This window comes from Arachis stenosperma, chromosome 5 (assembly GCF_014773155.1).
Source record: "Arachis stenosperma cultivar V10309 chromosome 5, arast.V10309.gnm1.PFL2, whole genome shotgun sequence".
Taxonomy (NCBI): Eukaryota; Viridiplantae; Streptophyta; class Magnoliopsida; order Fabales; family Fabaceae; genus Arachis; species Arachis stenosperma.
This window is the reverse complement of record NC_080381.1, coordinates 78,624,961-78,651,110: the sequence shown is the minus strand read 5'-3', so window position 1 is coordinate 78,651,110 and position 26,150 is coordinate 78,624,961. Positions and strand designations below refer to the sequence as shown.

Below are 26,150 nucleotides of genomic sequence, written 5' to 3'. Positions count from 1 at the left end.
TAAACCTGTTTCTTCCACCATTATTGTTATTGAAACCTTGTTGAGGTCTCTCTTGATTCTTCCATGAGAGATTTGGGTGATTTCTCCATGAAGAATTATAGGTGTTTCCATAGGTTCCTAGGTAATTCACCTCTTCCATGGAAGGGTTCTCAGGATCATAAGCTTCTTCCTCAGATGAAGCATCCTTAGTACTGTTTGGTGCATTTTGCATTCCAGACAGACTTTGAGAAATCAAATTGACTTGTTGAGTCAATATCTTGTTCTGAGCCAATATGGCATTCAGAGTGTCAATCTCAAGAACTCCTTTCTTCTGACTAGTCCCATTGTTCACAGGATTCCTTTCAGAAGTGTACATGAATTGGTTATTTGCAACCATTTCAATCAATTCTTGAGCTTCTGCAGGCGTCTTCTTCAGATGAAGAGATCCTCCAGCAGAGCTATCCAAAGACATCTTGGATAGTTCAGAGAGACCATCATAGAAAATACCTATGATCTCCATTCAGAAAGCATGTCAGAAGGACATCTTCTGATTAATTATTTGTATCTTTCCCAAGCTTCATAGAGGGATTCTCCATCCTTCTGTCTGAAGGTTTGGACTTCCACTCTAAGCTTACTCCATCTTTGTGGTGGAAAGAACTTTGCCAAGAAGGCATTGACTAGCTTTTCCCAAGAGTCCAGGCTTTCTTTAGGTTGAGAATCCAACCATATTCTAGCTCTGTCTCTTACAGCAAAAGGGAATAGCATCAGTCTGTAGACCTCAGGGTTAACCCCATTAGTCTTGACTGTGTCACAGATTTGCAAGAATTCAGCTAAGAACTGATGAGGATCTTCCATTGGAAGTCCATGGAACTTGCAATTCTGTTGCATTAGAGAAACTAATTGAGCTTAAGCTCAAAGTTGTTTGCTCCAATGGCAGGGATAGAGATGCTTCTCCCATAGAAATCAGGAGTAGGTGCAGTGAAGTCACCCAGCACCTTCCTTGCATTGTTGGCATTGTTGTTGTTTTCGGCTGCCATGGGTTCTTCTTCCTTGAAGAATTCGGTCAGGTCCTCAACAGAGAGTTGTGCTCTAGCTTCTCTTAGCTTTCGCTTCAAGGTTCTCTCAGGTTCAGGGTCAGCTTCAACAAGAATGCCTTTGTCTCTGCTCCTGCTCATATGAAAGAGAAGAGAACAAAAATGTGGAATCCTCTATGTCACAGTATAGAGATTCCTTGAAGTGTCAGAGGAAAAGAAAAATAGAAGAAAAGAAGGTGGAAGAATTCGAACTTGATTAGATAGAATTCGAATTGTGCATTAAGAAAGAGTGGTACTCCATAAATAGAAGGATGTGAGAAGGAGGGAAGAGGATTTTCGAAAATTCAATTAAAAGATTTTGAAAACATTTTGAAAATTTGATTGATAATTTTCGAAAATTCAAAGTGAAAAAGAAATCAGGTGATTTTTGAAAAAGATTTTGAAATTAGAAATTAAAAAGATTTGATTGAAAACTAATTTGGAAAAGATGTGGTTAAGAAGATATGATTGGTTTAAAAAAAAATGTGATTGAGAAAATATGATTTGAAAACAATTTTAAAAGATATGATTTGAAAACAATTTGAAAAGATGTGATTTTTTAAAAAAATTGATGACTTGCCTAACAAGAAAAGATATGATTCAAACATAAAACCTTCCTTAATAGAAAAGGCAAAAAATGTTCAATCAAATCATTAATTGTTAGTAAGTATCTTTGAAAAAGGAAAGAAATTGATTTTGAAAACATTTGATTGAAAAGATATGATTTGAAAAAGATTTGGTTTTGAAAAACTTTGAAAACTTGAGAAAAAAAAAAATTGATTTGAAAACAAAATCTTCCTCCTAGCACCATCCTGGCGTTAAACGCCCAGAATGGTATACATTCTGGCGTTTAACGCCCAAAATGCTACCTCTTTGGGCGTTAAACGCCCAACCAGGTGCCCTGGCTGGCGTTTAAACGCCAGTCTGCCTTTTTCACTGGGCATTTTTGAATGCTCAGCTTTTTCTGTATAATTCCTCTGCAGTGTGTTCTGAATCTTCAATTCTCTGTATCATTGACTTGAAAAGACACAAATTAAAAATATTTTTGGATTTTTAATAATCAAAATGCAACAAGAATCAAATAACAATGCATGCAAGACACCAAACTTAGCAGTTTGTACACTACTGACACTATATGAGACACATAAACACTCAAGCCAAAAGAATTCAAAGATCAAAACAGAGAAATATATGCATGGATTCGAAAAATATAACAAAAACATGCATTTGACACCAAACTTAAGATGAGACACTAGACTTAAGCAAGAAACATCAAATATTTTTGATTTTTATGATTTTGCAAATTTTTTTGTATTTTTCGAAAATTAAGTGGGAAAAGGCATCAAAATTCTTAATGAAAATTCCAGGAATCAGTGCAATGCTAGTCTAAGACTCCGGTCCAGGAATTAGACATGGCTTCACAGCCAGCCAAGCTTTCAAAGAAAGCTTCGGTCCAAAACACTAGACATGACCAAAGGTCAGCCAAGCCTTAGCAGATCACTGCTCCAAAAGCACAATTGATGAAAATCAACAAGCTCTTGTGGTGATAAGTTGAAACCTCGGTCCAATCAGATTAGACATGGCTTCTCAGCCAGCCAGATTTCAACAAATCATCATGAAACTCTAGAATTCATCTTCAAGAATTTCGAAAAAAAAAATAAATACCTAATCTAAGCAACAAGATGAACCATCAGTTGTCCAAACTAGAACAATCCCCGGCAACGTTGCCAAAAGCTTGCTCAAAACTTGAACAATCCCCGGCAACGGCGCCAAAAACTTGGTGCGCGAAATTGTGAACAATACTTTTCACAACTCTCATAATCCCTGGTCATGAACTCCAAAAACTTGGTGGCTCAATACCATGGCATTACACAACTTCGCACAACTAACCAGCAAGTGCACTGGGTCGTCCAAGTAATACCTTACGTGAGTAAGGGTCGATCCCACGGAGATTGTTAGCATTGAAGCAAGCTATGGTCATCTTGTAAATCTTAGTCAGGTAAACTCAATTGTATATGATGATGAACGAAAATAATATAAAGATAAGGATAGTGATACTTATGTATATCATTGGCGTAAGAGCTTCAGACAAGCGTATGAAGATGCCTTCCCTTCCGTCTCTCTGCTTTCCTACTGCCTTCATCCAATCCTTCTTACTCCTTTCCATGGCAAGCTCGTGTAGGGTCTCACTGTTGTCAGCAGCTACCTCCCATCCACGCAGTGAAAGCTAATGCACGCACTCTGTCACAGTACTGCCAATCACCGGTTTGGTTCCCTCCCCTACCGGAATAGAATCACTCTTTTGCGTCTGTCACTAACGCCCAGTAGGTTACAGGTTTGAAGCACGTCACAGTCATTCAGTCATTGAATCCTACTCAGAATACCACAGACAAGGTTAGACCTTCCGGATTCTCTTGAATGCTGCCATCAAGTCCTGCCTATACCACGAAGATTCCTTTTAAAGAATCCAAGAGATATTCACTAAGCCTCAGATGCTTGTAGAACAAGAATGGTTGTCAGTCACCTTGTTCATGAGTGAGAATGGTGATGGGCGTCAATCATCACCTTCATCATGTTGAAGAACAAGTGATATCTTGGATAAAGAACAAGCGGAATTGAATGGAAGAACAATAGTAATTGCATTAATACTCGAGGTACAGCAGAGCTCCACACCTTAATCTATGGTGTGTAGAAACTCCACCGTTGAAAATACATAAGAACAGGGTCTAGGCATGGCCGAATGGCCAACCTCCCAAAGTGATCAAAAGATCTAAAGAAAAAGGTTCCAAAGATCCGAAGATTTCTAATACAATAGTAAAAGGTCCTACTTATAGAAAACTAGTAGCCTAAGGTGTACAGAAATGAGTAAATGACATAAAAAATCCACTTCCGGGCCCGCTTGGTGTGTGCTTGGGCTGAGCAATGAAGCATTTTTCGTGTAGAGACTCTTCTTGGAGTTAAACGCCAGCTTTGGTGCCAGTTTGGGCGTTTAACTCCCATTTGGGTGCCAGTTCCAGCGTTTAACGCTGGGATTTCTTGAGGTGACTTTGAACGCCGGTTTGAGCCATCAAATCTTGGGCAAAGTATGGACTATTATATATTGCTGGAAAGCCCAGGATGTCTACTTTCCAACGCCGTTGAGAGCGCGCCAATTGGGCTTCTGTAGCTCCAGAAAATCCACTTCGAGTGCAGGGAAGTCAGAATCCAACAGCATCTGCAGTCCTTTTGAGTCTCTGGATCAGATTTTTGCTCAGGTCCCTCAATTTCAGCCAGAAAATACCTGAAATCACAGAAAAACACACAAACTCATAGTAAAGTCCAGAAAAGTGAATTTTAACTAAAAACTAATAAAAATATACTAAAAACTAACCACATCATACTAAAAACATACTAAAAACAATGCCAAAAAGTGTATAAATTATCCGCTCATCAGGTATTCCGAGTAGGATTCTGGGATTGAATGACCGTGACAAGCTTCAAACTCGCGATTGCTGGGCGTGATGACAAACGCAAAAGAATCAAGGGATTCTATTCCAACATGATCAAGAACCGACAGATGATTAGCCGTGCTGTGACAGAGCATTTGGACCTTTTTCACTGAGAGGATGGGATGTAGCCATTGACAATGGTGATGCCCTACATACAGCTTGCCATGGAAAGGAGTAAGAAGGATTGAAGGAAGAAATAGGAAAGTAGAAAAGGAAAGGGCACAGTATCTCCATACGCCTATCTGAAATTTCCATTATTAATTTACATAAGTATTTCTATCCCTTTATTTTATTTATCTTTTAAATATCTAATCCAATTACATTTGACTCTACCTGACTGGGATTTACAAGATGACCATAGCTTGCTTCATACCAACAATCTCTGTGGGATCGACCCTTACTCACGTAAGGTTTATTACTTGGACGACCCAGTACACTTGCTGGTTAGTTGAACGGAGTTGTGTCCACACATAGCAAAGATCCATTATAATTATTCCATACAACAACAAAGAATACAACATTGATGATCACAATTTTATCCACCATCCACTCTGAAAACATGTCAGAAGGACACTTTTTGGTCATCTGCTTGTATCTTTCCCAAGCTTCATAGAGGGATTCACCATCTTTTTGCTTAAAGGTCTGAACATCCACTCTAAGCTTGCTCACCATTTGAAGAGGAAAGAATTTATCCAAGAAGGCCGTGACCAGCTTATCCCAGGAGTCCAGGCTATCTTTAGGTTGTGAGTCCAACCATGTTCTAGCTCTGTCTTTTACAGCAAAAGGGAAAAGCATGAGCCTGTAGACTTCAGGATCTACTCCATTTGTCTTAACAGTCTCACAAATCTGCAAGAACTCAGTTAAAAACTGATAAGGATCTTCAGATGAAAGTCCATGAAACTTGTAGTTCTGTTGCATTAGAGCAACTAATTGAGGTTTCAGCTCAAAATTGTTTGCTCCAATGGACGGAATGGAGATGCTTCTTCCATCAAATTTGGACGTTGGTTTAGTGAAATCACCTAGCATTCTCCTTGCATTATTGTTGTTGGGTTCGGCTGCCATCTCCTTCTCTTGTTCGAAAATTTCAGAAAGGTTGTCTCTGGATTGTTGTAATTTAGCTTCTCTTAGTTTCCTATTCAGAGTCCTTTCAGGTTCAGGATCAGCTTCAACAAGAATGCCTTTTTCCTTGTTTCTACTCATATAGGGAAGAAGAGAACAAGAAAAGAAAGAGGAATCCTCTATGTCACAGTAAAGAGGTCCCTTATTGTTAGTAGAAGAAGAAAGGAATAAAAGTGGAGAATCCAATCACAAGGGTGAGGATAGAGGCAGTGATTGGAGATGAAGAGAGGTGAAGAAAAGTGTTAGTAAATAAATAAATAAATAGAAGAAGAGGAGAGATAGAGAATTTCAAAAATAATTTTGAAAAAGTAGTTAGTGATTTTCGAAAATTAAAGATAAGATATAATCAAAATTAAAATTTAAAACAATTAATTAATTAAAAAGAATTTTTTGAAAAAGGATGAGATATTTTCGAAAATTAGAGAGAGAGAAGTAGTTAGGTGGTTTTGAAAAAGATAAGAAACAAACAAAAAGTCAAATAGTTAGTTGAAAAAGATATTAAAGTCAAATTTGAAAAGATAAGAAGATAAGAAGTTAGATAAGATATTTTGAAATCAAATTTTTGAAAAAGATACGATAAAAGATAAGATAAGATAGATTTAATTTTTAAAATTAAAATTAATTACTTGACTAACAAGAAACTAAAAGATAAGATTCTAGAATTTAAAGATTGAACCTTTCTTAACAAGAAAGTAACAAACTTCAAATTTTTGAACCAATCACATTAATTGTTAGCATATTTTTCGAAAAGAAAGATAAAATTAAGAAAAAGATTTTTGAAAAAATATTTTAAAGAATTTTCAAAAAAAGTAAAAAAATGAAAAAGATATGATTTTTGAAAAAGATTTTGAAAAGATAAGATTTTTAAAATTGAAAATTTGACTTGACTTGTAAGAAACACTAATTTTTAAAAATTTTTGACTAAGTCAACTCAAATTTTCGAAAATTAGGAGAGAATTAAGGAAAAGATATTTTTTATTTTTGAATTTTTGATGATGAGAGAGAAAAACATAAAAATGACTCACAACATGAAAATTATGAATCAAAACTCATGATGCATGCAAGAACACTATGAATGTCAAGATGAACACCAAGAATATTTTGAAGATCATGATGAACATCAAGAACATATTTTTGAAAAAAAATTTTTGATGCAAAGAAAATATGCAAGACACCAAACTTAGAATTCTTTAATGCATGGACACTATGAATGCAAAAATGTATATGAAAAACAACATACAATACAAAACAAGAAATCATTAAGATCAAACAAGAAGACTTGTCAAGAACAACTTGAAGATCTTGAAGAACACCATGAATGCATGAATTTTCGAAAAATGCAAGGAAAAATTTTTAAAGCATGCAATTGACACCAAACTTAAAAATTGACTCAAGACTTAAACAAGAAACACAAAATATTTTTTATTTTTATGATTTTATAATATTTTGTATTTTCTTAATAAATTTTTGAAAAACATATAGGAAAAAGGAAGTAATGAATTCATAGTCCTCAATCAAAATCCTATGAGTTAGACATGGCTTAATAGCCAGCCAAACTAGAACATGTTTCATGAAACACTAGAATTCATTCTTAAAAAATTTTGAAAAATATTTTTGAAAACTTTTTGAAAAGAAAAATAAAAAGAAAATTACCTAATTTGAGCAACAAGACGAACCGTCAGTTGTCCATACTCGAACTATCCCCGGCAACGGCGCCAAAAACTTGGTGCACGGATTTGTGATCATCAACAATGGCTCCAATAACTTGGTAGCTCTCACACGTGAATTACACTTAGTCACAACTCCGCACAACTAACTAGCAAGTGCACTGGGTCCTCCAAGTAATACCTTACGTGAGTAAGGGTCGATCCCACGGAGATTTTTGGTATGAAGCAATCTATGGTCATCTTGTAAATCTCAGTCAGGCGGATAATAATTAATTATGGGAAATATAAAGAGATACTTGCTTAAATAATAAAGGATAGAACTACTTATGTAAATTAATGGTGGGAATTCCAGATAAGCGTATGGAGATGCTTGTCCCTGTTGAATCTCTGCTTTCCTACTACTTTCATCCAATCATTCTCACTCCTTTCCATGGCAAGCTGTATGTAGGGCATCACCATTGTCAATGGCTACATCTCATCCTCTCAGTGAAAAAGGTCCAAATGCTCTGTCACAGCACGACTAATCATCTGTCGGTTCTCAATCAGGTTGGAATAGAATCCCGTGATTCTTTTGCGTCTGTCACTAACGCCCAGCCTTCAAGAGTTTGAAGCTCGTCACGGTCATTCAATTCCAGAATCCTACTCGGAATACCACAGACAATGTTAGACTTTCCGGATTCCCATGAATGCCGCCATCAATTCTAGCTTATACCACGAAGATTCTGATTAAGGAATCCAAGAGATATGCGCCCGGTCTAAGGTAGAACGGAAGTGGTTGTCAATCACGTGCGTTCATAGGTGAGAATGATGATGAGTGTCACGAATCATCACATTCATCAAGTTGAAGTGCAACGAATATCTTAGAACAGGAATAAATCGAATTGGATAGAAAATAATAGTAATTGCATTGAAACTTGAGGTACAGCAGAGTTTCACACACTTAATCTATGGTGTGTAGAAACTCCACCATTGAAAATACATAAGTGAAAGGTCCAGGCATGGCCGAATGGCCAGCCCCCATGATCTGAGAACTAAACATCCCAAGATGTCTAATATAATAGTAAACTATCCTATTTATACTAGACTAGCTACTAGGGTTTACAGGGGTAAGTAATTGATGCATAAATCCACTTCCAGGGCCCACTTGGTGTATGCTTGGGCTGAGCTTGATCTATCCACGAGCTGAGGCGTTGACAAACCCCAATTTGACGGTTTGTTTTGTATTGAATTTAGGGTAATTTGATAACCTTTTGTCACATTTAGCCTATGAATTAGCTTGGTTTTGTTATCTCTCCCATAATTGTGCTTAAGTGTAAAAACATGCTTTTTAAGCCTTATTTTGATGAATTCTAGTTCCTCTTTGATTCCATAAGATGCCTTGATGTGTTTGCTAGTAATTCCAGGATTGAAATAGGCTAGGCATGGATCAAAGAAAGCAAGGAAGGAAGCATGCAAGTGGAGAGAAGCACAAAAAGCCAAAGAATTGATTTCGGCCAAGCACGCGTACGCGCACAAGGCACTCGCGCGTACATTGCGATACAGGCCAAGGACGCGCACGCGTACCGTGCGCGCATGTGTCGTAGCCCGCACGTGATTCTTTTATTGCAACACGTGCCTGGCGATTTTGGAAGGTTTTAGCAACCAACTTTGGCGCCAAAATGCATATAAGAGCCAAGGATTGAAGGGGATTGACACACATTCACATCCATAGACTAATTTTAGAACATTAGATAGATAGTTTTAGTTAGTTACATTTGTAGAGAGAGAAACTCCAACTTCTCTCTAGGATTCATCTTTATTTTCTCAATTCTCAACCATTCCTTGGTGAGATCTATTGCCACTCTCAATTTACTTTGTTCATGTTGTAAATCCTCATCTCTAATCTCAATTAGTGTTTGTAATTGTTTAATTCTTGCAGATCTTAGGTTTAACTTTGTTGTTTTGGATTCTATTGATTCATGGAAGATCTCATTTTCATTGTTGTTCATTGTTGATTGTTGTTAATCTCTTGTGTTGAATTGCTTTGATTCTAAATCTCTTCTCAATTTTACTATGTCTTTCATTCTTGCTCTCCAAGTATTTGAGAAAATGCCAACTTTAGATATGGAGTAGCATTCCCTCACTTGGCCTAGTGGTTGAGTCATTGGAGACACTTGAATAATGGATGTCAATTGTTGATTAAGAATTGAGGATTGCTAATTGACTTAGAGTGCACTAAAGCTAGACTTCCCTAGGGTAAGACTAGGACTTGTGACTTGAGTTAATTACTTTCACTTGACTTTCCTCTATAATTAGGGGTTAACTAAGTGAAGCAACACTCCTTTGTTATCACAATTGAAGGAAGCTATAGTGATGGAACTTCCAATGTTCAACCTTGGCCAAGGCTTTTAATATTGATTGATTGCTGTTTTCTTTTATTAGTACTTTTATGCCATACTCTTCAAGCCGCAAAAGACCACTTAACCAATAACATGCATCCTTGTAGCATTCCTAGGGAAGAACGACTCGGGACTAATACTCTCGATTATAGATTGTAGATTTGTTTGATGATCGATTTTGCGTCGGTTTAGACTATACTACGATTGATTACTTGATAAAAATCTATTTATCAAAATGGCGCCGTTGCCGGGGAATGCGCATGAGTGCCATGTTTTTGGTTAATGTAAATATGTGAATATTGTGAATATGTTTGTCTTTCGTTTGTTTGGTAGTTTTTGTTAGTTTTAGATCTCTATTAGTTTTGTTCTTAATTGCCACTATGAATTCTCATCCTTGTGGTTTTGGATATGACTATGACTATTTTGTAGGCGATGAAAACTTGAATGATGGCTCACATTATGGGAGAGATGAATTCTTAGGAAGGGAGCCATATCCATATGAGCAATCATTATGGCAACCTTCCCCCTCAAGTTACTACGATGGTAATCCTTCCTATGATGCATATCATTCCTATGGATATGATGATTCTTATCATGGTTATACCACTCAACCACCACCATTCTATACACCATATTCTCAACCCACATCTTATTTCCACCAAGTGCCCACATATGATCCAAATCTATATTCCCCCTATGCATACCCTTGTGACGATTATGAACAAGCAACCCTTGAATCACCACCACTCCAACACTTTTACCCTCCAACCCAAGTTCCCATGGACGATACACTTGGCATCATTCTTCAAGAGCAAGAAGAGCTCCAAACCGCACTCACTAGTTTCACCTCTACCCTCCAAGAATTTACATCCCGTATAATTCCATCCTCTACCAATAACCAAAATAACTTCCCACCTCAAAGTTTTGATGAATCTCCCTTCCAACCATATCATGATTTTCCTTCTCCGCCACAAACCTCCATGGAAGCATATCAATGCCCATTAATCCAAGAGCAATATGATCCTACTTATGTTAGTAAAGCGGAACAAGAATTAAGGGATCATTTCAAGGAAGAAATGAATCGACTTCAAGCAACCATCCATCAAAAGATGGATTCTTGGGATTCATACAACAAACAAAGCATCTTCACGGATGAATGTGAGAAACTAATCGAAGAGATGAGCATGAAGGAGATTTTAAGATCCCAACACGAGGACAAGGAGATGGGATATGTCTTGCAACAAGTAGAGGAGGAAGAGCTCATTGAGAAGGACGGAATGGTTGAAGGACTAAAAGAAGTTAAACAAGAAGTGGATTTCAAGCTTGAGAACACTTTCACACCAAGTGATAGTGTTAATGATCCTGTGGAAGTCGTTGAAGTCTCTTCTATTGAACTTGAAAATGATGTTGAGGAGGATAATACGCAACCTCCAACACATGACTTGATCAATGATAAAGGTTTGGAGAAAGTCAGCAACCAAGAAGAATTTAAAGAAAGTTATCAAAAGATGAAAATCATCATGGAGGAGCCCGGAACATACATAGACCACTATCAACTTAAGGGCCTCGTTACTTGCTTAGGCCCCCTTGAAGGCCTTGTACATTTAAATTGGGATCCTGGAGGCTATTGGAAGTGCAAAAACTGGTGGGAATTCGAAGAAGAGTTCAAGCATAAGCCACCATAGCAAGGACTCCATCAAAATGTCCAACTTAAGGACTTAAACTAAAAGTGCTAGGTGGGAGACACCCCACCATGGTAAACTCTTTCCACGCTCTTCTAATTTTGTTTAATAAGTGATTTGAGTTACCATTGTAGGTAGGTTTTCATCTCATAATTAGCTTGTTTGTGTACATTAGTTGCCAGCATATTAACATGTATGTTGTGCTTAGTAGAAATAGAATAAATCTCAAAACCAACTTGCATTTTAGAAAGTGTGTGATTTTGACTAAATAAGGAGTTGTAGGCACCATGGGGAGTCTTTGGGCAATTAGAGCTTTTAGGCATTCCAAAAAAAAAAAAAGAGGGGGGTGGACGCGCGCGCACCATGTACGCGTACGCGTCCATGAGCGGATGCATCATCACCCATATTCCAGAGAGTTGGGCCTCTCATAGGCCAGCGTTGTGCCTCAAGCCCAACTCACTACACGCTGACGCGCACTACGTGCGTGCGCGTCCATACAACTATAAGGAAACGCACGCGTACGCACACCTGCCGCGTAAGCGTCAATCGGCTGCTGTAATTTCTGGGCCAATACCCAGAGAATTGAGCCGGCTTTGGGCAAACAATAAGCCCCTGGCCCAACTCAGCTCGCGCGGACGCGTACGTGCCGCGTGCGCGTCCATAAACCAAGAAAAGAAAAGGACGCGAGCGCACGTATCGCGCTTGCGCGCCCTATGGCAAACTGCCAACTATATGCGGACGCGCACATACCGCGTACGCGCAAGCCTGGTAGTGCAACCCCCAGGCCATTGACCAGAGAGTTAGGCCTCATATGGGCCAACCTTAAGCCTCCAGCCCAACTCCTTGCACGCGTGCGCGCACGGTACGCGCACGCATCCTTGCCTATTTTGATCGTCCACGCGTGAGCGCATTGTGCGCGCACGCGTAGGTCCCTAGATTCTTCAATGCACGCGGATGCGCAAGGTGCGCGCGCGCGTCAATTTAAAATGATGATGACCTAATGCGCGACGCGCACTGCGCAGTCGCGCAAAACCCCCCTTCCCCTATTTCCATCTTCTTCTTCTAACCCCTCCGCCACCTCTGCTCCACCGGCAGCCACCACCGGACGGCTACCTCCCCTCACCACCCACACCCCCTTCTCTTTCCCTCTCATCACCACCCAAACCCTCTTCTTTTTTCCCTCTCTCTCTCTCTTTCTCACTCATCCACTCCACCTCTCCGCGGCAGCAGCACCGGTGACCACCACTAACGGCCGCCGGCCACCACCGTTCACCATCAACCCTCTCTCTCTCATCCATTCACTTCCTTCTCCCTCTCTGCCAGCCACTCACCCTCTCTCCTCCTCGGTTGAACTTCCACCACCGCGGCCACTATCCTCTCCGCCACCCCCTACGGCGGTGCAAGCTTCTGCCTCTGCTGCCCTTACCCCTATCCCAACTCTACTTTCCATTCTCGGTTCTTCTCCACCCCCCAGGTTCCTGTTCCAAATTCTGTCCTCTTTAATTGTTCATTTCTGTTAATTACTGTATATTTCTGTTAGTTAGTCTGATTTCAAATGTTGTATGTTAGGATTAGTTAGAAATAATTGCGGTTAGGTAGCTAGGGCTGGATAGAGGATTCTAGGCCTGATAAGTGCTCCGTTTGTGTTTATTTTCTATTTGTTTGCTTGTTTGCTAAGTACCAAATTTGAGTTGCTCTGTATGCAATTTGTGCTGCCTAGATGCTTTCTTATTGCTACTGTGATTGGTTGATATTGTATTCATGCTGCTTGTGCTATGTTGCAATCCGGGAACGTCCAATTTTAAGCCAGAATGCTGCCCAATTTTCAAGAATTATTTTCTTTCTAGTCTTTATTGACAAATTGAACTTGGCATATTAATTCTTTAAACATTTGCCTAATGCACGCAAGTTCATAATTGGGCTAATTTTCGTTTTTTATCTGACTCCTGGAATTGACATTCACTTGCATCTTTAACCCTCTTGACCATTACTTTGAGTCATGATGATGAACATGCTTATTCCTTATAAAGTGTGCATATTGTTTGAAACATTGAATTCTTGGTTTATGGCTATGTTCTCTGATTCTTACTTGATGTCCACGTTTCAAGTTCAATTCACATCATGTTTGCTTGCCATCTATTTTACATCCTGAAAATGTTTTACTTGCTTCGTGCTAAGTGTTTAATTGCCTATATTCTATTCTACTTTTCAGGATGTCGGATAAAGGGAAAGGAAAAGCATCATCTTCCAAAAAGAGGAAGAAAACACCAAACCCCACTTTTGCTTCACTGCTTGCCTATGCTCAAAACCCTCTACATGACATGGATAAAGCAAACCAATCACTACCGGCTCAGGATACGGTCAAATTCCCCAATCTCTACTGTGAACTCAGATTCCCAAGCTACAATTCAAAGAATCTGAATACTGAAAAGAAGCTGGTTATTCCATCAGATTTGACCGACATCATCCACCAGCGTATTGACCGGATGGGTTTGGCCTTTTTGGATAGGGAATTGAGCCGGGTGAACCGATCTTGGGTGCAGGAGTTCTACTGCAATTTCTTCCGCCATACCCTTGATTCGGTACTTGTTAGGGGGATTGAGGTACCCATCACAGAGCAGGCCATAGAGGATGCCCTTACTTGCCGGCCTAGGACCAGTGACACTGATGCATTCATGCAGGCCGAGATAGACCTTCACTGCATGACTTTTGATTTTGAGGCATTGAGGGCAGTGGTAGCTACTCCGGATGCTCCTTGGGTTATGGATGCTGATAACACGGCACCCAAGGGGATGCACTTTAGTTATCTGAGCCGAGAGGCCAAGACTTGGCAGCAGATCTTCGCTCATTACGTCATGCCTATGACTCACTTCACAGAGATCCCAGTTGCCATGTTGATCTTGATCAGCTGTGTGATGGAGGGGAAGGAGGTTTATTACCCCCAGCTGATCAGGCGGTTCATGTGGAGGGCCCACATCCGAGGTCTCTTTCCTTTTCCGATCTTGGTCACTCAGATGATTCAGCGGGCCGGAGTTCCGTGGCACCAGGATGATGTATCACCACCTCCACCGCTCCCTCAGAAGGAGCCAGTTACTATTCCGTGGGGATCCTGGGTGCACGAGAGGCCCGCCTCGCGCCGTCGATCTCAAGCCAGAGCAGCAGTTGAGGGAGCTGGACCCTCTTCATCATCAGCCCCTGCAGGAGCCTCTACCGCAGCCGCACCTCAGCCGCTTTACTTGTTAGTTCAGCGTCTCTTCCGGTACATGGAGCTAGGGGTGGCAAACGGGCCTAAACCCGGTGGGCCGGCCCGCGTAACCTGCCAAAAAAGGCGGGCTGGGCTGGAAAATCAGGACCGCCGAAAGACAAAAGCCCGCCTAACCCAAACCGTATAAACCGTGGGCTTTAGTGGGCTTTGGCGGGGCAGGGCGGGCTTCCCCGGCGGGCTGACATTTTTTTTTTTTGGGCTGAAGTGCTGACCCCATTAGCCATTACCCATGAACCCACCCACCCGGCCACTTCCTACCCGACCCGACCCAATCCCCATTCCCCATTTCCCCAGCCAAACGGTCGAAACCCTAATGGCCTAATGAATCCCCAAGACCCCAACCCCAAGAGCCAAGACCAGAAGACCTAATCCCTAATTCCAGATTTGCAGCTTCCTCACTCAGCCACTCCTCAGTTCGTCGTCACTCAGCCACTCCTTGACGGCCTCAGTTCCTCAGTTCCTGCGTTCCTCACCGAGTCACCGTCAGTTCCTCACCGAGTCACCGTCACTCTCAGTCTCTCACTCGGTCATCCTCATTCCTCAGCCCCTCACCGTCACTCTCAGTCTCTCAGTCTCTCACATCCATCGTCCCTCACCGTCACTCTCAGTCTCTCACCTCAGCTCGAACTTCAGAGTTCCGTCCTCATCCTTGACGGTTGCTGAGTCGGAGTCAATTTCCTCACTGTCGATCTTCGGTCGTCGTGGCCTACAGGTTTATAGCCACCGCTGCTGCTCCGTTTGGCCGTCGTCGCTGCTGCCTGCTGGTCTCGGTCCTGGGCTCCTGGGTCTTGTCCTCTGACTCTGCTGGTCTCGCTCTCCATCACGGGCTCACGGCTGCTCCTCGCCTCATCTGTGGCTCTGTCCTGGTCCTCGTCTCCTCTGGTAAGTTTTCTGGCTTAGGGTTTGAGATTCATCAATTTAGGTTTGTTTGTTGTGTTTTGTGACTGCTGTTTGATATAGGTAAATTAGGGTTGATATTTGGTTGAGTTTTGATTATAGTTGATATTTGGTTAAATCTGATTATGCTTGAGTTTTGATGATGGTTGATAATGGTTGAAATCTGCCTATTTGGTTGAATCTGATGCAGATTCAGAAATTGTTTCTTATTTTTTGTGTTGTTTGATAATGGTTGAGTTTTGATTATGGTTGATATTTGGTTAAATCTGATTATGGTTGAGTTTTGATTATGGTTGATAATGGTTGAGTTTTGATTATGGTTGATGTTCATACCCTGACCGAGCTCTCCAAACTCGGTAAAGCTGATAGAAGGCCCGACCTCGACCCAAGGCCCACGTTCGAGGTCGGACCTCGGACAAACAGGCCAAAGAAAGGCCCGTCAGAAGGAACTAAGCCCAAAACCTAAAGGCCGAAAGGGCCTGGGAAAGGCGGTTCCGCAAAGATAGAGATAAATCTCCCAAAAGATAAGATAAGATAAGAATATCTTATCCAGGGATGATCGCAGCCAACTACTATAAATACACTGGAGCACCCAGGTATAACTCATACTCTAATTCTACTTGATATCTGCTTGGACCCATGCTAACTTAAGCATCGGAGTGTCATTGCAGGTACAACCCCCCGCCGTTCAGCACAACCAGCTCGGGTCACAGACCCCCCACCTCGGGCCTTGCCAGAAGACCGAGCTACACGTTTCAGGTAACCCTCGGAACAGTTGATATTTGGTTAAATCTGATTATGGTTGAGTTTTGATGATGGTTGATAATGGTTGAAATCTGCCTATTTGGTTAAATCTGATGCAGATTCAGAAATTATTTCTTATTTTTTGTGTTGTTTGATAATGGTTGAGTTTTGATTATGGTTGATATTTGGTTAAATCTGATTATGGTTGAGTTTTGATGATGGTTGATAATGGTTGAGTTTTGATTATGGTTGATATTTGGTTAAATCTGATTATGGTTGAGTTTTGATGATGGTTGATAATGGTTGAAATCTGCCTATTTGGTTAAATCTGATGCAGATTCAGAAATTGTTTCTTATTTTTTGTGTTGTTTGATAATGGTTGAGTTTTGATTATGGTTGATATTTGGTTAAATCTGATTATGGTTGAGTTTTGATGATGGTTGATAATGGTTGAGTTTTGCCTATTTGGTTAAATTTGATGCAGATTCAGAAATTGTTTCTTATTTTTTGTGTTGTTTCTTAATGGTTGAGTTTTGATTATGGTTGATAATGGTTGATATTTGGCTGAATACTTGAATCTGATGCGGATTCAGAAATTATTACTTAGCGGTGATTTGCACCAGAAATTGGATACGTGGATATGATGATTTTGGTATATTATATTTATGACATACATACTTGAGTGATTTTGAACATTATTATGTACTATTTTGCTAATATATTTATTTACTTTTTTCTAGAGCAAGATAAAGATCAGGAAGATATTGCAAAAGGAGAAGGCTATTCTTCAGGAGTTGGTTCCAATGATGTTATTGACTTATATGAAGATGAAGATGAAAATTAAGTGTATTGAATTAAGTTTAATTTGCTTTGAAGACTATTTATAATTATGTTTTTGGACTTTGGATTATATATTTATTTTGTCTATGGGACTATTTATAACTATGACTTGAGTATTTTGGATAATTGGATTATGTTTATTTACTTTGAAGACTATTTATATCCTTTGAAGACTATTTATATTTAATATTTGTATTTATATTGATTTAAATAGAAGATATTAGATATGTTCTTCTAAAAAAAATAATTAATTAGGCGGGCTTAGCCCGATTTATATTAATTTAAATAGAAGATATTTTTTCTTATTTTAAAAAAAAAACTAATTAGGCGGGCTTAGCCCGCCAGCCCGCCATTAGGCGGAGCGGGCTAGGATTTTGGGACCGCCAGAATAGGCGGGGCGGGGCGGGCCAGCCCGCCAGAGAGCGGGCTTCCGGCGGGGCGGGCTTCCCCGCCTGACACCCCTACATGGAGCGCAGCCAGCGCCAGATCATGCGTCGCCTGGATCGGATTGACTAGATGTTTGTGGCCCAGGGCCTTGAGCTGCCACCGCTACCAGAGTCTTCCGGTTCTGATGAGGAGCCCCATGAGGAGGAGCACGCAGATTTACAGACTGAGGGTATTCATGTGGCTGAGCCAGCACATATGGAGGCACCACCTCAGACACAGGAGTCTCAGCCGGTACCATCGCCATAGCCAGAGCCTATCGGTGTACCTATCCCGGATCCTCAGGATTAGCATCGAGGACGATGCTTGATCTTAAGTGTGGGGAGGTAGCCGGTGGCATCATTAGATACCGGTGAACATTTTAGCCACTTTTCTAGCTATCTCACTTTGCACACCTTTTGTGTATATTTGATGTATTTTGAGTTTATTTTGGATACTTTTACTGCTTGATACTTTTACTGCTTATTTTGGATTTATTTTGGATTTTAGATACTTTGATGCTTATGGATATCCTTAGATGTTTTAGATGATAGATTTCATACTATTAGTTGGATTTTTTCTTTATACATTTTTGCATACCTTTCTTTTTAGTTTATGGTTGTGATTAGAAATCATACTTTGAATTGCAAATACTTAGTCACCCCTTTTTGCATAAGAAATTAGTTTTAAGTGAAAAAGGAAAGGATAAACTAGGGAAAATTTTTGGATTTTTCAATCACAACAATGCTTAGTCAAATACTGAGATTTTCCAAGAATTTTAATTGTAGGGCATAGGGCACCAACCCAATTGATTGAATAAGCTATATCTTTATGCAACTTGCTTGAATTTCATACTTTGTGAAGCATGTATTGAATTAAGGACACAAGCTTGTGAGACTTGAGCCTATTGATGTGGTTACATTTTATAACCACTTATTTTCTATTCTTGTGTGAAATTACTCTCTTTCTATGATTGTGATCCTTGATTTGCTTGATTCTATATGTCCATTTATTTCTTGTATTTATGCATTTATATGATTGAGGCCATCATTTCATTAGCTCACTTATCCAAATGGCCAACCCTTTTATATTCCTTTGTTAGCCAAACTGAGCCTACGACTAACCAACTCATTCCCATTTTAGCACATTACAAGCCTAAGGCGGAAAACCAATGAAAAGTCCTTGTTTGGATCTTTGATTAGCCTAGACTAGTGAGAGTGTTTATTATTCAAAGTTGGTGAGGCTTGGGAACATTGGATGGGATAAAAAGGGTAGTACACTTTCATGTTTAAGGAATTGGGAACATACTCATGTGTTGATTAAATGTATAGACCTTATGCATTGATGTTCTTGTATATAGTTTGAAAGAAAAAGAAAAATGAAAAGGAAAAAAAAAGAAGAAAAATAAAAGTGAAAAAAAAGGAAAAAAAAGAAAAGAAAAGAAAAAAATGTATGTGGAAAAAAAAAGAGAAAGAAAAAAATAAAAGCAATAAAGGGGACAAAATGCCCCAAAGTGAAGCTCAATAAGAATCAATGCATATGTGTAGTAAAATAAAAAAAAAAAGAAGATGCATGAGTGTGTGAAAAAGTGAAGAAGGGGTAGTTAAAGTAGTTTGAACTTGTATAGGTCATTATATAGTTAGGTGGGAAAGTCTATGCTAATCAAAGATTCAAATCCTAGTCCACTTAACCATAAATGATCCTACCTTGACCCTAACCCCATTACAACCAAAATGAAAGACCTCATGATGAATGTATGCATGCATTAAATAAGTGTAGATTGTTAGAAGGAAATCAAATTTTGGAAAGCATGACTAGAAGAGAATTGAGTGGATTAACCCTTAAACACTTGATCGAATAGAGCGGATACACATCCGGTGAGGGTTCAAAAGTTCGATCACATGTGTTCACCCATATCTATATTCTTGCAAGTTTGAACTCTTTTTGATAATTCAATACAATTGTGGTTTGGACTTAATTCCTATTGCCTAGCTCTTGTGCTTACACGTGCTCTCTTGGGAATTGATTTGTTTGAACTAAGCATTTCCATTTGCTTAGATAATTGCATTTAGAGAGGATTTATATAGTTTAGTTGCATTCAATAAATGTCATAACCCTTAGTTCCTTCTTATTTTAGCATGAGGACATGCTAAGGCTTAAGTGTGGGGAGGTTGACAAACCCCAATTTGACGGTTTGTTTTGTATTGAATTTAGGGTAATTTGATAACCTTTTGTCACATTTAGCCTATGAATTAGCTTGGTTTTGTTATCTCTCCCATAATTGTGCTTAAGTGTAAAAACATGCTTTTTAAGCCTTATTTTGATGAATTCTAGTTCCTCTTTGATTCCATAAGATGCCTTGATGTGTTTGCTAGTAATTCCAGGATTGAAATAGGCTAGGCATGGATCAAAGAAAGCAAGGAAGGAAGCATGCAAGTGGAGAGAAGCACAAAAAGCCAAAGAATTGATTTCGGCCAAGCACGCGTACGCGCACAAGGCGCTCGCGCGCACATTGCGATACAGGCCAAGGACGCGCACGCATACCGTGCGCACACGCGTCGTAGCCCGCACGTGATTCTTTTATTGCAACACGTGCCTGGCGATTTTGGAAGGTTTTAGCAACCAACTTTGGCGCCAAAATGCATATAAGAGCCAAGGATTGAAGGGGATTGACACACATTCACATCCATAGACTAATTTTAGAACATTAGATAGATAGTTTTAGTTAGTTACATTTGTAGAGAGAGAAACTCCAACTTCTCTCTAGGATTCATCTTCATTTTCTCAATTCTCAACCATTCCTTGGTGAGATCTATTGCCACTCTCAATTTACTTTGTTCATGTTGTAGATCCTCATCTCTAATCTCAATTAGTGTTTGTAATTGTTTAATTCTTGCAGATCTTAGGTTTAACTTTGTTGTTTTGGATTCTATTGATTCATGGAAGATCTCATTTTCATTGTTGTTCATTGTTGATTGTTGTTAATCTCTTGTGTTGAATTGCTTTGATTCTAAATCTCTTCTCAATTTTACTATGTCTTTCATTCTTACTCTCCAAGTGTTTGAGAAAATGCCAACTTTAGATATGGAGTAGCATTCCCTCACTTGGCCTAGTGGTTGAGTCATTGGAGACACTTGAATAATGGATGTCAATTGTTGATTAAGAATTGAGGATTACTAATTGACTTAGAGTGCACTAAAGCTAGACTTCCCTAGGGTAAGACTAGGACTTGTGACTTGAGTTAATTACTTTTACTTGACTTTCCTCTATAATTAGGGGTTAACTAAGTGAAGCAACACTCCTTTGTTATCACAATTGAGGGAAGCTATAGTGATGGAACTTCCAATGTTCAACCTTGGCCAAGGCTTTTAATATTGATTGATTGTTGTTTTCTTTTATTAGTACTTTTATGCCACACTCTTCAAGCTGCAAAAGACCACTTAACCAATAACATGCATCCTTGTAGCATTCCTAGGGAAGAACGACTCGGGACTAATACTCTCGATTATAGATTGTAGATTTGTTTGATGATGGATTTTGCGTCGGTTTAGACTATACTACGATTGATTACTTGATAATTTCTATACCGGCAAAAATCTATTTATCAGGCATCTTTTGGAGTTGAACGCCAAGTTGTAACGTGTTTTGGGCGTTCAACTCCGGTTCGTGACGTGTTTCTGGCGTTGGACTCCAGACAGCAACATGGAACTGGCATTAAGCTCCAGTTTACGTCGTCTAATCACGAACAAAGTATGGAATATTATATATTGATGGAAAGCTCTGGATGTCTACTTTCCAAAGCCATTGAGAGCGCGCCATTTGGAGTTTTGTAGCTCCAGAAAATTCATTTCGAGTGCAGGGAGGTCAGATTCCAACAGCATCAGCAGTCCTTTGTCAGCCTCCTATCAGAGTTTTGGTCAGGTCCCTCAATTTTAGCCAGAAAATACCTGAAATCACAGAAAAAACACAAACTCATAGTAAAGTCCAGAAATGTAAATTTAGCATAAAAACTAATGAAAACATCCCTAAAAGTAACTAGATCATACTAAAAACTACCTAAAAACAATGCCAAAAAGCGTATAAATTATCCGCTCATCAAGCGACGCGGTCGCGTGGGGTCAAATTATGCTAAAGGCACACCTCCAGCCACGCTCTCGCATGACTTTCTGTTCGTTTTCTTTTCTTCCCATTGCACTGGTGACACGGACGCGTCAGCGATGCTGCCGCGTCGCTTGCGTGTTTTTTTTTATCTGAAAAATGCAGAATGCAGTGTGATGCAAAACTCCAGGTTCAATATAATAAAATAAAATAAAACTCAAAAACAAATAAAACTAAATAAAAATGAAAAAGAAACAATCATACCATGGTGGGTTGTCTTCCACCTAGCACTTTTAGTTAAAGTCCTTAAGTTGGACATTTGGTGAGCTCCCTGTCATGGTGGCTTGTGCTTGAACTCATCCAGGAATCTCCACCAATGTTTGAAATTCCAGTAGCCTCCGGGATCCCAAACTAGGCGCAGAAAGCCTTCAAGTAAGTTAAAGCAAGTAACAAGGCCCCAAGAGTGTTGATTGCCAGAATGAATTCCGGGGTCCCAAACCTTGCTTTTACACCCATCTTCTTGTTGAGCAATATTGTTCCATCCGGGTGGCAAGTAGTCTGAATTCTCACTGAAGCAGCCAAACAACTTCCTAGACCCATTCAGTTGAGCTCTACACCAACCTTTGCATTTAAACTTAAAGCTTCCAACCATAATGAACCTTGCAGGACAATTCTTACCACTGACCATCTTCCTTTTACTCTTAATGCCAAAAAGAGCTCTAAGCTGACCATCCGTCTCTAGTAGCCCATATTCAAGTGGGAAAGTAAAGGATAAGGATAGGAATTTTACCCACTTGAATGTTGTGTTGGACGGTAATGGTCTTGGGAGAGATATTTCTAATGAATTTGCAAGCTCCACTCCCTTGTGCTCTTCTCTGACAACTTCCACCTCTTTGTAAGCTTCTTCAATTTCAACCTCTTCCTCTTGGTGGCTTTCTTCCAATTCAATCTCCTCTTCATTGCTTTCCAAGGGCATGGGACGTTGTGCTTCTTCTTCTTGAATCTCCATCTCTTGATCAACCTCTTCCAAGTCTTCAACTGTGATATGCCTTGGAGGTTGTACACTCTCTTCAGCATCAATTTCGAATGTCTTGGAAGGGGGTTCTATGACTGGACTTTTCCATGGAGGTTCTGCATCTCCTAAGTCTTCAACCACTTCTTCTTCTTCAATAATTCCGGCTTCCTCCACTTGTTCCAGTACAAAGTCATGCTCCGTACTGTTCACTAGAGTTTCTAGTATCTCCTTCATGCTACGTTCTTCATTAGATTGTCCACATGAAGCCATGGGGGTTTCTTGAGTGTTCAAACGTCGGGAAGCTAATTGATTTATCGCTTGCTCCAATTGATGAAGGGTTGCCTGAAATCGATCCATTGTTTCCTTGAAACGATCCTTTGTCTCTTGATGCGCTCGGCTGTCATAAATAGGATTATAGTGCTCTCGGATTGATGGATATAGAGATGGTGAATATTGAAGTGATGGTTCTTGTGAGTAATTGGGTTGGAATTGGGGTGGTTCTATATATGGTTCATATGGCTCATAAGGTGGTTGGTATGGTGGTTGAGGGTTAGGGTCATATGGAGGTAAATGGCGGAAAGGGGCTTGTGAGCATGGTGGTCCAAAGTCATGTTGAGGAGAGGGTTCATAGGCATATGGTGGTGGTTGTTGATAGTCCATTGGAGGTGGTTGTTGCCATGAGGGTTGATCAAATCCTTGTGGCTCCTCCCATCTTTGATTGTTCCAACCTTGATGTCTGTTCTCATTGTAATTTCTTCTTCCTGCAACATAATTGTAACCAGACTCATAGCCAAAGGGGTGAGAGTTCATAGTAGTGAGAGAAAATAAAAACAAAAACTAACAAAAAGAAAATATTTTGAAAAAGAGATGATTTTTTTAAAAAAAAAATTGAATTTTGAAAAATAAGATAAGAATAATTGTAAAATAAACTCTTGGCAAAGTATGAGAATTGGAAGTCCTATCTTAGTTATCCTTATCAATTGTGATGAGAATTGGAGTTTTCTCCTACTTTGTTAACCTCTAACTATGAAGGTAAGTTAAGTAGATGAATTAATTCGAATCCTCAAGTCCCAGTCTTTCCTTGGGAAAAATTAGAGTTATTGGATCTCGAATCAATTCTTGAAGAATTCCAATTTTCAATCAACAATGAGTTTGATAACCCAAGAGTCACCAATTAATCAACCAAAGCCAAAAAATGTAGAAAGCTAAATTAAAATCATAAATATCTGGAATACCTCAAATAACATACATTCGAAGCAATGAAATCTAACATGGAAAAGTTCATAAGCCAATTGGGCAACATAAATCAAATACAAATAAAAGCATTAAAGTATCTCAAAGTAGAAGAGAAGTCAAAATAAAGAAATATTGAACCTGATGTGAAGATGAAATAAATTCCTAATTTCTAAAAATCCTAATCCTAAATTCTAAGAGAGAGGAGAGAGCCTCTCTCTCTAAAAACTACATCTAAAACATAAAAAGTGAATTATCAGAGCCTAATCTGATGAATGGATGCATTCCCCCCACTTTATAGCCTCTAATCTGTGTTTTCTGGGTCGATAACTGGGTCAAAAATAGCCCAAAAATCGCCCCCTGCGTATTCTGGTACGTTCAGGTCGCGGGCAAGTGACGCGGAGGCGTCGCCCACGCGGCCGCGTGGATTGTAGTTCGCAGATGCGACGCGTCTGCGTGAATCACGCGTTTGCGTCGCCTAGCGTCAAGGAAACTATAACATATTATATATCAAATCGAAGCCCCGGACATTAGCTTTCCAACGCAACTGGAACCGTGTCGTTTGGACCTCTATAGCTAAAGTTATAGCCGTTTGAGTGCGAAGAGGTCAGGCTGGACAGCTTAGCTGTTTCTCCAACTTCTTGTATTCCTTCCATTTTTGCATTCTTCCTTTCCATCCTCTGAGCTATTCCTGCCCTATAATATCTGAAAACACTTAACACACATTTCAAGACATCTAATGGTAATAAGAGAGGATTAAACATAGGGAACTTAAGGCCAAAGAAGCATGTTTTCAATCAAAGCACATAATTAGGAAGGCAAATGTAAAACCATGCAAATAGTATGAATAAGTGGGTAAAGAGTTGATAAAATCCACTCAATTAAGCACAAGAAAAACCATAAAATAGTGGTTTATCACCCTTTCTCATAACTTTATAGTATGGATCATGAGTTTGATCCCTCTATAATTTTTGTAACTCTGTATATCCCCCTTATTCTTGGAGATAGGTACCAAGGTGCTATTTCTTCACTCATCTGACATCTTCTTTGACCTTAAAATCTAAAAAAAAAAAGTTTGGTTAACTAACTGATGTCTTTCTCTCCAAGTTTCTTCCAAACTTCAATCATAATATTTTCTGGTGCTACTGTCGTGCCATTTTCCATCCGCTTTAGAGCCTCTTTTACCTTGAAGTCTCGAATCCTTTGATATTAGTCGAAATTTAGATCTTCTTCCCTCGTGCATAACTAACCTAGGCTCGGAAGAGTCTTGTGTCCTTTATTAAATAACTCGTAAAAGTAGCTTTTTCACCTTTCATTGATTTCTCATCTTGAGCCAAAACCTCTCTGTTTTTATCCTTTATGCACTTAACTCTATCCAAGTATCTCATTCTTATTTAACGGCTCTTTACGATTCTATATATACATTTTTCTCCTTCTTTCGTGCCTAAAAACTATTAGAGACCCTCATATACTCTTGTTCTTACTTCACTTACAACCACTTTTGTCTCTTTCTTAGCCACCTTATATTTTTCCCAATCATCTGTATTGTGGCACAAAGAACACTCTTTAAAGCCCTCCTTTTTACCTTTATCTTTTCTTGTACACTCGTATTTTACCACCAGGACTCCTTCTCTCTTGGTTCCATCCCTCTAGATTCACCAAAATTTTCTTTTGCTGTTCTTCTAAGAACTTCTGCCATCTCCCTCCACATCTTCTCCGTGCTTCCTCCCTCTTTCTACTTGTCTCTTCACCTACCCGTCTTAGGAAGCTTCTTTGTTCCTCACCTTTCATCTGCCACCACCTCATCCTTGGATTCTTCAAATGATGTCTTTTTCTCATTTTTTGCTCAACGCAAAAATTCATGACGAGCATCCTATGCTATGTTGTTAAATTCTGTCTCGGAATAATTTTACAATTAGTGCAAAATTTTTGATCGACTCTCCTCAACAAGAAGAAGTCGATTTGAAAGCTTTTCATGCCACTCCTATAGGTTATAACATGTTCGTCTCTTTTTTTAAAATATATATTTGCGATGAGAAGGTCAAAAATTGAAAAAAAGTCTAAAATAGTTTTATCATCGGTATTGACCACCCCGAAATCATGGTCTCCGTGAATATTTCCATACCCAGTCACTTCTCTTCCAACATTTTTCATTTAAATCTCCTCCTAAAAAAATTTTTATCTCCCGAAGGTATATCTTGGACCAAACTCTCTAGATCCTCCCAAAATCTTATCTTGTGTTGCTTGTC

General features: G+C 39.5%; 2 non-coding genes across 2 annotated transcripts; both read left to right on the top strand.

Annotated features, from left to right (window-relative positions):
• The first annotated feature begins 504 nt into the window (after positions 1-504).
• LOC130932249 (small nucleolar RNA R71) lies at positions 505-612 on the top strand. The gene has a single exon (XR_009067407.1). It is a non-coding gene; the product is annotated as a small nucleolar RNA R71 (small nucleolar RNA).
• A 4,487-nt stretch (positions 613-5,099) lies between these two features.
• Positions 5,100-5,203, top strand: LOC130983821 (small nucleolar RNA R71). The gene has a single exon (XR_009087795.1). It is a non-coding gene; the product is annotated as a small nucleolar RNA R71 (small nucleolar RNA).
• Positions 5,204-26,150: the final 20,947 nt, after the last annotated feature.